The sequence below is a fragment of the Balaenoptera physalus genome (assembly GCF_965194825.1).
Source record: "Balaenoptera physalus genome assembly, chromosome: 17".
NCBI classification, from domain to species: domain Eukaryota; kingdom Metazoa; phylum Chordata; class Mammalia; order Artiodactyla; family Balaenopteridae; genus Balaenoptera; species Balaenoptera physalus.
Window position 1 is genome coordinate 83,712,078 of NC_138895.1, and position 13,884 is coordinate 83,725,961.

Consider the following 13,884-nt stretch of genomic DNA (forward strand, 5'->3'; position numbering starts at 1 on the left):
AGAGAGCACCGAGGTAGGTGCAGGCCATAGTGGCCACGCTTCATGTGGATCGAGAAGGAGGACCTCTCCCCCCAGGCGGGGAAGGGCATTCCTGGGAGTAGGATCCACACGTGCAAAGGTCCTGAGGCCAGGAGACCTGCTGGCGGTGCGGTGGGAGCTGCCTTGGCGTGGCTGGGGCGTGAGGCCCCGGGAGGGTGTAGGAGATGGGTGGGTCTGGTCACACGGTGGGGAGCCCTGAATGCCAAGACCAGTAGTGGAGATCTAGCACGTGAGCACCCGGGGGCCTGCGGGGGTCCAGCGAGTGTGTGCGGGAGGGTGTAGGTGCCGAGGCAGGGACAACAAACGGGGTGTCTCGGGCAGGGTGACAGAGAGGCTGCTGCAGCGGCCCAAGTGGGAGAGGATGGCAGCGCCGGGGCGCAGGCCCTGGGGGTGGGGAAGGGACGCACAGGGCGTCCTGACGGGAAAGGGCTCTCCCCTCTCCTCGCTCTGGCCGCGGCCCACTCTGGTTTTGTCAGTGCTGTGAAAGGTGCCAAGGGAGCTCTTGAGTCCGGAGTGTCTGACTGTGGGAGGATTTAGATCATGGGGTGGGCGTGGGGCATCCCGAGGGGTCAGCTGGAGGAAAGGGGGTGCTGGAGGAACCTGCACTGGGAAACCTGCAGATTCCCCCCTCCCCCAGGGCAGCCCTCAGGGTCACACGGCCCCTGCTCAGCCTCGCTAGTCAGGGTCAGTGGCCCCAGGGTGGGGTGGGGGCATCACCTGGGCAGGGACCCCCCTCCCCCGCTCAGCTATGCCCTCAGGAGCTCCCGTTCTGAAGAGCCCCCAAGGGCAGGCCAGCTGGCTTCATGGGCAGCTGTGGGACAAGCTGGTGTCTCTCACTCTGGCCCGCTCACCTAGGCCATCGGGAAAACGGTTAGGCCCTATTACCCAGGTCCCAATCCCACAGGAGTGGAGAAGGCAGGTGCCGTGGAGACCTGCGTGTCTGTAGCTGCAGCTGCTGATGGGGGAGGGCTTCCCGGCCCAGGGGCCACCGGTGCTCTCCTCTCTAGCTGGGGGCCCAGGGACCACCGGTGCTCTCCTCTCTAGCTGGGGGCCCAGGGGCAGGAGGGCCCCAGATCTGTATATTCCTCTTGCCAGCCCCACTGCCCCCCGTCACCTCCTCCTGGGCGGCGTGGGTGCCTTGCTTGCTTCACAAGGATCCCGAGAAGGGGTCTGATGGCCCATTTCGGGGAGGAAGCTGAGACTCACTCAGCTTGTGAAGGGTCCCCCGCTTGGACTCCCGGGCGCTGTCCCTCCCTGAGCCGGTGATCCTCTCTAGGGTTGTATGTCGGCAGGGCGCTGAGACCACACAGCACGTGAGCTGTGTTATTACCCCGAGCTCCGTGGAGCCCCCAGGATGGCGGGCGTGCGTGCTGCTGTGTTGGGGCCGCCAGACTCCTGTCCCCCCACGCCTACTTCTGCCCTGTTTGTGGTCCTGGGTCCTTGGAACCAATGGTTTCGGGCCAAAGCTCGTTCCAGTGCCTCAGGTGGGGGTCTGCTGGAGCCTCGTGTGGAGGCCCAGGAGGCCGGGGGGATGAGCACGTATGGGACACCGGTGGGTCTCAGTCACAGGGATGGAGAGCATTCTCCCCACGCCGGGACCGTCTGGACCTGGGGCTGGATGACGGGCAGATTTGGGACCCCAAGACCAGTGCCGCCAAGCACGAGAGGCAGGGAGGGCGGGGCATGCCCAGGCCCGTGCCCAGACGCACAGGGACCCGCCCGGCTCGCCAAGGGCCGCTCTGCTTGAGTGAGAGCCGCGGGGTCTGCTCTCCCTCTGACCCCCAGATTAAGTGATTTCTGCAGCTCACAGATGTTGCAAGTCTGGGTTTTTAACAAGCTCAGATGCTAGGCTCCTGAGACAGTGTCAGAGATTAGATTTACTTATTTTACCCCAAACTTAATCAGAATAAAATTTGAGGTGACTTCTAAGAGTTTAAGCTTCTGAAAGGATGCATCCATAAAATTCTAACACCCTAAGCTGATCTGGGGGGAAGATGTGATGATTCCACGCTTCTGAAAGCCTGTGCTTCTGAGAGTCCCACATTCCCTAATTCTGTGTCTCCCGCGGGCTCTGCATGGCCAAGCCCGGCTCCAGTGAATGGGGACAATGCCATGGCTGATGGGATGCGGCTGCTAATCTTCCCTTTGAGGGGCTTTGATGAGCTCGAGGCCGGCGCAGCTCCCAGCACAGCTGCTTCAATCAGAGGGGAATTTTGCTGAGCGCCGGGGATTTGGAGCCTCAGGGGAGAAGCTAAGAGCAGCTGCTTTCTGGAAGGCGATTAGAATCTGGAGGAGGAGAGAGAGGCGTTAATAAAGCGAGGTGTAAGAACCCGAGAGCGGTCCCAACCCCAGAGAAAGGGGCGAGCGAGAAAGCTCAGCTCTGCCCTCCCCTCGGGACATGTGCCTGGGCCACCCCTGGACGAGGCCCCGGAACCGCCCCAGGACATCTCCCCTGAAGCCCCAACGAGCCGTCCTTCGGGCTGGCAAAGTGGCCCCTTGGGCGTGCGCTTGGTAGAGGGACAGCTGGGGGGGGCAGCCTCCCCCACAGCAGCCCTCCCCATCCAGCCCGCCCCTCAGACAGGGCTTTCTGGGGACAGCCGTCTGCACTATCCCAGTACCGGGAGGCTGCTGCAGGAGTGGTGGCGGGGAGGGGAGGGCACGTCAGGCCACTGCCCCGGGCGCGGCCGAAATGCTTCTCCAGGCTCGGACTTGAACGGGACGTGTCGGAGCTGGGCCCCTGAACCTCTGTGCTCGCCGTTCATTCATTCACGCCTTCATTCAATCGTGTACTCGTTTAGCACCAACTTTGGGCCAGGGACTGTGCCAGGATAATGGGATAAAGACTCCAGTGCTAGCATTATTCACAATAACCAAGACTTGGCAACAACCGAAGTCGTCTGGCTGAAAGGATAAGGAGGCTGTGGTACATAGATACAATGGAGTATATTCAGCCACAAAAAGGAGGAAATCCTGCCATTTGCGACCACATGGGTGGACCTAGGTGGCATCATGCTGAGGGAAGTAAGTCAGACAAAGAAGGACAAATACTCTATGATCTCACTTATATGTGGAATCTAAATAAAATACAAACCCAACTCATAGAAAAAGAGATGAGATTTGTGGTTACCAGAGGTGGCAGGGTGGGTGGAGGGGGAACTGGATGAAGGTGTCAAAAGCTACAAACTTCCAGTTGTAAGATAAATAAGCGCTGGGGATGGGCAACATGATGACTACGGTTAACACTGCTGCAGGAGACAAAGGAAAGTTAAGAGGGGAGAGTTCTCATGACACACAAAAAGTACATTTTTCTTTTTCTTTTTTCTTCGTACCCATATTAGATGATGGATGTTAACTTGCCCTGTTCACGATACATGTAAGTCAGACCACCATGCTGTACATCTTAAACTCATAAGGTGCTGTATGTCAATTATATCTCAATAAAACCGGGAAGAAAAGACTCCAGAGCTAGACTCACTGTACTCAGAACACGTCAGCGTGCACCAGGTGGGGCTGCAGGCGGAGAGGAGGGGTGTTTCGGTTCCGGCGGCAGGACCCGTGCACCGTGCACCATGTGCTGGAGAGAGCTGGGAGGGGAGGGGAGGGGCTGAGGGGAGGAGCCTTTTCACCCAGGATCTCACGGAGGAGGAAGCAGTCACTGGACGCCCTGAGCTCTTCCTCCTGGCCAGGCCCCCCACCTCTTTGGTCCCTCCTCTTCCCAGGTGGAGCCTCTTGACCTGGGCCTGAGCCTGGACCTGAGGCAGGAGGGCTTTAAGGACTTCAGGAGTGTCCTGTGAACTCCCCAAGGGCAAGGATTGTGTACCATTGGTGTTGGGCTGTAAGCGTCCAGCGTCACCCCAGGCTACAGCACATGTTGGGTGGCGCATGGGGGCCCCTCCCTGCCAAGTGGCCTGAGCATCAGTGCTGGTGGCTGGGCATTGGCCTTGCTCCCCTGAGGTGCAGCCTCCTTTCTGTCACTGTGGCCCTGGCCTTGTGAGCCTGAGGGGTTCCCATTGCCTGGTGGCACCTAGGATGTGAGAATGTCCACCTACTGCAGGCTCTGAGCCCTTGGTCCTGCTGACTAGTCTTCCGGAGCCGGGCACCTTGCCCAACCCTGCTGGCCTGGACCCAGCCCACTGTGGGCACCACGTCCCTCGGATACACCGTTCCCTCTTCCGTCACGAACATCCCCCAGCATCCCAGGCTCAGTGGGATCACTTTCCAGGGTTGGACGGATGGGCAGACTGGATGGCCCGGGGCCCTCATGTCTGAAAAGGTGGGAGGCCACTGGCCCATCACCTCCACCCTATTTGCAGCCCCCATTTCCAGCCAGAGAAAGCAAGGCGCTTCCTTCTCTCTCCTTCTCTGTAGTCCCCTCTGTCTTGAAGTTAAGGGAGGAAGACCATGGTTCATGGCAGGAAGCTTGCTGGACCAAGGCGGCTTCCAGATGCCCCCGGGCATGCAGCCACCTGGTTCGTAACCCTGCTGTGGGGAGGCCATCTGGCCAGACCATTTATGCCCTGGAAGAATTTGGCCATCTGCCCTGTCAGAAGGCCGCCAGCCACCTCATTCTGACCTCAGCTGGGGACCAGGAGCTCAGACTGCAGGACTGTCCTTCCTACAGTGGACAGCTTTGACCAGAGGCAGTTCTGGTCACGGCCAGTCCTCCAAGCACCACGCTGTGAAAGGGCAAAGTGGAGCACGTCCTGAGGGCCGTGCCGGAGCGGGGAGGGGTCCACGTACCTGATCCTTGCAGGGAGGGACTGGGGCAGGGGAGATGGCTTGGGTTTGCTGAGGCACGAGTCTGAGGAGGACCGAGCCTTCGCCCTCAGGTCTATCTCACTTCCAGGGCAGGATAAAGGAAAACTCGGTGCCACTGCCCCTTCTTGAACAAAGGAGCCCTTCCAAGGAGGCTGAGGGGCCATTGGACCCCCTCACAGCCGACTCTGCCCTCTGGAGCAGGGCACGCTGACGGCCGCGGCTGAGAAGTGGCTGCTTGAGATGCCCCCGCGGCATCCAGGCTCTCGCTCCCCCTGCACCTTCTGAGATGGAAGAGCAGGTGTTTCCAATTAAATGGGGGCTTTTCAATCGCTCCCTGGGCTGTGACTTGGTGTGGCTCCACGCGGAGGTTCCCTGGCCGCCTGTGCTGAGGCTGCAGAATCCTGTTCCAAAGGCCGTCCCCTGGCCCCCTTCCAGCCCGAAGTTCACAGTGGACCCACGGTGAGCCGGGAGAGCGCCCACACCCGGTCACTGGGTCTCCCTGAAAGGGCTGAGATGCCGAGGACTGCTGTGGTGATGGGGGGTCATCTGGCCACTCGGCCCGCGGGGCTGGTGCGTTATGGCTGCACCTGCGCGTCTGGCCCGGGAAGGCGGGCTCTGACAGAGCGGAGGTACAGGGGGTGCAAGCCTCGTACAGCAACCTGGCTGCTTCACGTCCCCTGCAGCCCGGGCTGCCTTGCTCAGCTGTCAGGGCCTGTCTGCAAGGGTGAGCGCCTTCCAGAGTGGAGGCGGGAGGAGGGCGGCCGAGCAGAGGGCCTCCGGCAGGTGCACCTCCCCTGTGTTGCCACAAGCCGTGGCTGCAGACACGGAGCCCATGACAAAGGTTATCAGGAGATTTCTTTCGTTTTTAGAATTTCTTTAGCAGCAGTGTCCCAGGTACTGACATAAGGCGATGCCTGTTTCAGGAAGAGTGGGCAGAGGGCTCACCTGGAGCACGGGCTCCGGGACCATGGGTGGTTACTGGTGGCCTGTGTCTTGGTGTCAATATTAGTGCCGTGATGCTGACAGCTGGTCGACGGGGCTCCCATTTCACAGGAGCGAATACCGACCTTTGGGAAATCCCGGCCTCCTCGAGGTCCCGTATCTGAGATGCTGTAAAGTCAGGCCCCAGGTGAGGTCAGTCCCGAGGCAGGAACGGCTTGGGCGACGCCTGCGGGATGGGGGCTCCCACCGCACAGCCCCTCTGCACACAGCAGCACGGCCGCAGCGTCACTCACGCCAATGCATTCATTCAGCCGGCCGACCACTCAGTTACTTACCAAAGGTTTTCTGATCCTGTCTCCACGCTCTCAAGCGGAGGAGGGAGGGATTGCTGGCCGTGACCTCTGGTGGGGACCGTCCTCCAGTGGGCCTGGTATGCGCCTGGATGACAGAGTGAGGGCAGGCTTCTCAGAGGAGGCAGTGTTTTAATGGGCTCTTGGGGAATGTGTAGGAATACAAGAGCATTACAAGGAAGGGAAGGGCATTGCTGACAAAGGAACAGCATGTGCAAAGGCCCGGGCCTGAGGAGTATAGGGCACCCAGCACTCAAAAGTCTGAAGATTGGAGGGCGAGGCGGGCAGGGGCCCTGGGGGAGGCGAAGTCGTCAGGGGGTGGAGATAGTTCTCTGACCATCGAATGGACCCTGGACCCAGTGGCGTGGAAAGGGTCCGGGTAGGTCTGGGATGTGAGGGCCAGAGCCAGGGAGAGAAAGGGCAGCTCGAACACCCTGTCCTGCTGGTTTTCTGGGCGGTTCTTGGACAGTCTTGCCCTGGTCTGCCCACAGCAGGCATTGGCCCTGACGCTAAGGACAGACTTCATTATTTGACATATATCACAGCCATAAGCATGGCCACGCCCGATTCCCTGTCCTGTCCCATCGTCAACAGCATGGCGAAGTGGCCACTGTCACCCCATCACCTGGGTGCCCGGCACCTGTGCGCCCGGCACCTGTGCTCCCAGGGACCACGTCTGCCCTGAGCCGTCAGGATGTGGACGTGCCTGGAAGGCCTCACATGCCCAGGTGACCTGCAGGAGCCCCTCCGCCTCCCTTCACGGCAGCTACCCCTCAGGAGCCTGTTAAGACAGAGGAGACCCCCCGAATCTCTGTCTTGTCTCGTCCGCACTCCTGCAGGCCTCCAAGGGGGCCTGTAAAGGGGGCCAGCCGCCGCGCCAGTTAGCACTGAAGATGGGCAGAGCATAAGTGGTGCTATTTCTCTTTTTCAATAAAATCAACATTAAAAAATTTTAACAAAGCACCAGGCACCCCTGAGAGCAATTAGTAGCGCATCGCGGACCAAGTGGGGACTTTGCAGAGGCAGCGGCCTCGTGCGGCACACCTGGCGCGTCCTCCGTGGTGCAGGTACCGTGGGGCTGCCACTGCCGAGCGCCCGGGGGGGCGCTGCCCACCACGGGGCCAGCCACAGTCAGCTTGCCCATCTTCCCCCCAGAGCAGCATTCTGTAGCCAAGAACAAGGAGGGCTCAGAATGTGAGCCAGACTCAGGGCTCAGCCTCTGACCAGTATCAGGAATAAATCTGAGACCAGAGATGGGGGCTCACTGTGACCAGGAATCAGAGTTTGGTTGGTTATGAGGATCCAGGCTCAGTCTGTGACCTGGGGCAGGGCTCAGTGTAAAACCTGGGTCAGGGGTCCACGTGACACCAACGCCAGGGCTCAGGGCGTGACCAGGGCTCAGTCAGCGATCAGCCCCGGGGCTCAGTGTGTGCCCTCTTCAGCTTTATCTCTAACTCCTACCCTCACTGTGCTCCAGCCTCGCTGGCCTCCTTTATGATCTTGAGCTCACCAAACTTTCCTGATGGAGGGGCCTTCGCAATTTTTGTTCTCTCTGCCTGAAAAAAAATTATTTTCCCAAATTACTGGATCTTTCTCTTTTTTAGTTCTCAGCTCAAACATCAGGTCCTCAGAGAGACGCACCCTCTTTATTTCCCTCAGGACACTCATTACAATCTGATCACAGAAAGTCCTTCAAAACACATGGGCAGATAGCAGAGGAGTGGGGTCCAGACCCTGGGGCTCGGGGTTGGCCGGCATGGGCTGGACAAAGCGGCCCTGGTCTGCTTTACTGGCTCCCCTCCCTCCCCCTCCTCCTCTGGTAGGCCAGGAAGGAAGTCGGGTACATAACGATGGGCCAGGAGAAGCAGCACGGGCTGGGCCATCTCGCTCATAGGAAACCAGCTTCCTGGGCCGGCCCTGTTCTGGTGCAGGGGCAGGCCCTGGGCACAGAAATGGGCGCCAGGATTCCTACAGAGCCCGGAGCAGCAGTGAGAAGCCTGCCTGCTCTCGTTGGGCCTCCCAGCAGGTCCATCTCCTCCCCCTGTGGCCACACCCCTTCCCTGGGCTGACCTCCCCTACCCAGGGCTCACCCCAGCTGTGCTGGGGGACGCAGAGCCCATTGCAGCCAGGCTACTTCAGCAATCCTTGGCTGCTTTTAAAAACTGAAAAAAAAAAAAAAGTGGGAAGCATTGTTTTTAAAAATAAAACAAGTGTAAAGTATTTCCAATATGTAGAAAAGTACAAACTATAACATAATCGACACTTACATGACCTCCACCCAAAGGAGGCAGGTGTTTGCAGCTCATCATGTTTGCTGTCATCTTCTCCCAAACGCGACAAGGGAAAGGCCACCTTACAGAGAGAGGAGATGCCCTCAATGGCACACCCCCGACTGCCACAGATAATTGCTGTCCCCAAGTCAGAGTGCGCCCATCAACAAAATACGATGTTATTTTATGCATTTAAAAGTTACACACAGGTGTCATGCTGTGTGTATCCTTTTGTTACTTGTTTTATTTTTTTTCTTCTTTTTCACTCAATATTATGTCTTGGAGATTTATCCATGCTGATGTCTGTAGATCTAATTCACTCATTTTAACTCTTGTTTAGTTGTCATCATATGAATAATCAATGTGCCCCATTTCCCCAATTGGAGACCAGTTTTTGGTTGACAGTTTGCTGTTATAGATAATCCTCCGAGGACAAGCTTTGTGAACAAGTGCAGGGACACTCCCAGGGAGCCACCTGGAAGTGGAATCATTGGGTCATTTAGGAGCAGAGCAATTTCAGCCTCTGTAGGAATTGCCAAATTGCTTTCCAGAGTGGTTCTAGCAATTTGCCCGCCCACTGGCAATTTACGAGAGTTCCTGTTTCTCCACATTCTTGGCAACGTTTGGTGTTATCAGACTCACCAGTGTTTGTGGATTGGTGGACGTGAGCGGTGTGTCATCATGTCTTTATTTGCTTTTCCCTGATGGCCTTTATCGACCGTCGGGTTCCCTCGCCTATGAATTGCCTATTCCTGTGCTTTGTCCATCTTTCTATCGGGTCATTTAGCTTCTTCTGATGTGTGCGTTGATGGTATTGTCCCCATTAAAATGCAATTAAAACATTCATTTGTGCTTTTAAAAAATGTTTCACAGTTTTGATTTTCACATTGACATCTCTAATCCATCTGGAATTTATTTTTGTGTGTGCAATGAGGTAGGCACCTCATTTTATCTTCTCAGTCATTTGTTCTTTACTGTAAGTGGCACAGACTGGGACAATGGTTTTCAACCTGGTCCCATGGACTCTGGTCTCGGTGGGGGGAACTTAAACCCTAAAAATCATGAGACTCATAAACAAAAGTCTGTGTGTGTCTGCACACTTTTCTGCAGAGGGTCCATCAAGCTCATCTGATTCTCCAAGCTGTTGGTGACCCCCACTAATCTGAACAGCTACCGTTCAGTGCCCAGAGCCACTGGACCATCAGGGGACATGGGACAAGCCTGTGGACCTTTCTTCCCTGAGGCTCCTTCTTTTGGTATCATCCTCCTTGGATTCAGTCACCTTTGTAATTCACGTGAGACCACGTGATAGACCTCCTCTAGCCGCCTCCTCCTCTGAGAGGCCAGGAAGAAAGTGGGGTACAAAGTGATGGTCCAGGAGAAGCCAGCACAGGCGAGGTTGGGCTCTCTCATAGGATATGGGCTCCCTGCGCCCTGCTCTGGTGGAGGAGGGGACACCATGTGTGCAGGGATGGAAACCAGGGAGCCTGGACCAGCAGTGAGAAGCCTGAATGCTCTGTGCTCAGGTGACCGCTGAAGAGCAGGACAGGGTGGAAAGCTTCTGTCCACTGCCCCCATCTCCATCTTGTGCGCTTTGTAAGGAAGTCACTTTGCAGAACCCACGCTTACAGAACTGCTCCCCCTCCCTGAGGGCAAAGTATTTACATAAATTATTTGGGATTCTTCGGAATAGGAGCTTTATCTATTCTCCTTCGTTTATTTGTTTACATCATAATTTATTTATATCTATTTGGCCTCATGGATATTAATTTTGTACTTTGGGTTATAATCCAATAGTACATTATTCATTTTGTTGCTGAAATTGTTCCAGACCCGGCCACCGGGAGCTCGTCCAGTCGGCCTTGACACGCCCCACCGTGATGCTCTTGGTTGGACGTTTCCTTACTTCCTGACACAGCAGGTGCTCCAGGCTCATCGTGTGTATGTCCTGCTCCCGTCCTAGATTCAGCCATTCCTCCACGGAGTCCCGTTCTCCCAACTGGAGAAGCGGTGTTAGAAGCCAAGATCTGGGGGCCGGGGGTGCCTGCGGCTCTGGGGTGTCACCGTCCCAGGCTCTCAGCTGACAGAACAAGGACACGTATGTGTGTTCACCAAGCCGTGTGCACACAGGTCTATAAATATTCTATTTGTACCCGTCTGTATCTCTATTAAACTAGACGGGAGCTCAACCTGATGTCTCTGGTTCGTACCCATCACCGCAGCGATGATCCCAGGCTCCTCCCGTTGCTTATCCATAACCTCCCCTCCAGCAGAGAGAAACCCGCTCCCACCACCTGCCACCCACTCACATAATTGTTCAACCGGGTCTGCATGTGTAGCGGGATCAGAGTTGTAGGCCGGCACCCCGTGGGGAACAGCTTTACCCGCTAGAGCACAGAGCTCAGGCCCCTTTGCCTTTAGTCTCGCAGACGCCCCTCGTCCCAAAGTTACTTAGGGCAGCTCCTTTTTCCCACCGCCCTCAGTGACGTGCTTCACTCACTTGTGATACAGTTACATTGTTTGGGCTCATTTTTCATTCCATCTGGAGATCCTTGAACTTCTAAATATTTTTTAAAATTTGTGTCTATTATGATTCACTCTTGGCGCTATAAAGTTCTATGGATTTTAACCAAGGTGCAGTGTTCTGTAACCACTATTTCAGGATCACACAGAATCCTTTCCCCACCCTAAGAAATGCCCCATGCTTCCCGGATTCAACCCCCTCCCCAAGCTGCTGGCCACCACTGGCCCATCTACTGTCTCCATAGTTTTGCCTTTTCCAGCATGCCACATAAATGGAATCGTGCATACGTAGCCTTTCAGACTGACTTCTCTCACCTAGTGAGATGCATTTAAGGTTCCTTCATATCTTTGCGTGGCTGGATGGCTCATTCCCTTTTATCACTGGATGGTGTTTCATGTCTGGATGTGCTACAGTATTCTTATCCCTCCACCTACGAAAGGACAACCTATTTGCTTCCAACTGGGGGCCATTATAAATAAAGATACCATAAACATCTGCACACAGGTCTTTGTGTGGACCTGTGTTTTATTTCAGTTGGGTAAATACCTCTGGGCATGGTTAACAGATTCGATGTAAGTCTGCATTTAGCTTTATAAGAAGCACAGAGCAGCACGGCCTGCTCGCTTGTCCCCGTGGAATCACTGCCTCACCTGAAGGGGAGGCTCAGGCCACAGCTCTCATGTCCCTGGTGGGAGCTCCAGGGCAGGGGGCTAGGAGGAGGCATCGAGAGAGCACCATCCCCCGCAGTCCTCCACTTCCTGCCTCCAGGGAATGCTGGCCGACGGCTGTCACACTATTTCCGATCTGCAGACATCGAGCCCGTGTCCTAAAGGAAGAGAATGGTCTGGGTCACTTATCCTCAACAGGCCACCCTGTGCCTGGGCCACCATGAGGACCTCGAGGGTGCAAACAGCAGAAAGCCCAGGGCAGACCCTCTCTGGCTGTGTCCCACCCAGGAGAGCCTGGTGGGAGGGGAGGACAGTGTGGCTGGCAGAATTCCAAGACCCCCTCCCCCTCCTGTGTGCTCACCCTGTACAATCCACCCCCTTGAGCACGGGCGGGGATTTACTAGGAAGGGATAACCGTGCCCCTGATTAGGTCGTGTCGCGTGGCAAGTGGTGGGGGTCACTTCCGTGATTAAGCTGCTGTGTGGCCCCAATGCAGCACAAGAGGGAGCCTCTCCTGCCCACCGGAGGGAAGCAGATGGCCTTGTGTGACCTACCCCTGGCGGGCGGGGCGCAGGGAACCCCAGTCCTAAAATCACAAGGAACTGGATTCTTCCAACAACGTGAAAGAGCTTGAAAGAGGACCTGATCTCAGCATGAGACACCGCCTGGCCGACACCCTGCCTGATGCCTGGTGAGGCCCTGAGCAGGGCACCTGCCTGCCCTCCTTGATTCCTGACCCACGGGCGCTGTGAGACGTCAATCAGTGTTGTGATCAACTGCTGTTGGTGATCATTTGTTCAGCTGCAGTTGATACAGGGGGTCCCAAACCCCCTGCGTGCCCTGTCCTCAGGGACGGCCACCTGGCCCTTGTGAATCCACGAGGAGCACTTCTTTTTCAATGGAGGAAAGAGAGCACTTGAGTTTAACGTGATGCAAAGTTTAGGGGAAATCCTAGGAACCTTCCCTATGTATCAGATTACACCGTATTGTCTAAATGTGCCCAAGTCCAGAGCGTGTGAAAGCAATCTGTCACCTAATGCTGGGTGTCACTGCTGTCGCCAGGAGTCTGAGAAGGTTCTGGCCGCCTCCAGCATCGGTTCCTCTTTTGCCTCGACAAGCTGTCATTAAATCAGTGATGTATTGATATCTTATAACCTGGCAAATGTGAGTCAAAGCAATATCCTTTCTGCAATGTAAGAATATACCATATTCTACAGAATATAATGCAGCAAACCTTCTCCCTGCAAACCAAAGTTGCCCCAAACTGACCCAGAGCCCCCTCTCCCCACCCTCCCGTTTCCTGGTCGGCACCCCCAGGGGGTCTACCCAACATCAGATAGAACCTTGGGACATTAGCATCTGTGGTCTGGAGAGCAATCGGGAGATGTGGTGAGGCTCCAGGACCATGCGACTCGGGTCCCCATGCGGCCCCGTGTTTCCTGAGTCCCCTGCAGCCATCAGGACACAAAAGAACATGTCACGCCGGCCCCACAGCCACCACAAGCAGAGACACGGCGTGTCCCCGAGGTAGCTGTGATCCCATAGCAGCTGGAATCTAAGTCTCCTTCCCCCATCCCTCATCAAACTAGTAAACCCCCAAGGAGGGGCTGCCTGCCCGTCTGTGCCTGTGCCCCACGAAGAGCAGAGCCTGGGACCATGGTGAGCAGGCCGGAGGCTCTGTGAGATGCCGTCTGGGGCACAGGAGTGGGCGACGCTCACGCAAGCGTGCATAACTGAGGAGGTCACCCGTGTGGGCCCTGGGCTTCATCCAGCTAGAACCACACAAGAGGCCCCCCAGAGCATGCCTCTGAACTGTCCAGTGAAGGGGGGAAGGGGGAAGGTTTATGGGTTTACACCCGGCTCCCACGCCCCGTTGGGCACCCGTTGTCCTGTGGGGTGGCGGTGCCCTCGTCCTTCCCGTTCACACACACCCGTGTGCCTGGCAGGAATCTGCATGCACCCCCGGCCAGTGTGCTAGAGTCCCAGGTCCCAAAGGGCCGGCAGCTGAAACAACAGAATTTAGTGTCTCGCAGTCCTGGAAGCGGGCCGTTTGAAACAGGGCATCACCGAGTGTGGTTCCTTCCGAGGGCTCTGAGTGACAGCTCTGCTCCTCGGCTTGCCGACGGCCGCCTTCATGTTCACACGGTGCCCTCCCTGTGCTGTGTCTGCCCTTAAACTTCCCCTTCCGTAAGGACAGCAGTCATTGGATTAGGGCCACGAGGAGCACAGGGCAGGAGGGCCTGGCGGTAAGCGTGAACCTTCTTCACAGCTTGAAACTGCAAAGGCAGCACTGCCCCAGCACCCATGGGTGGCCTCCTGCGGGGAAAGCCGTG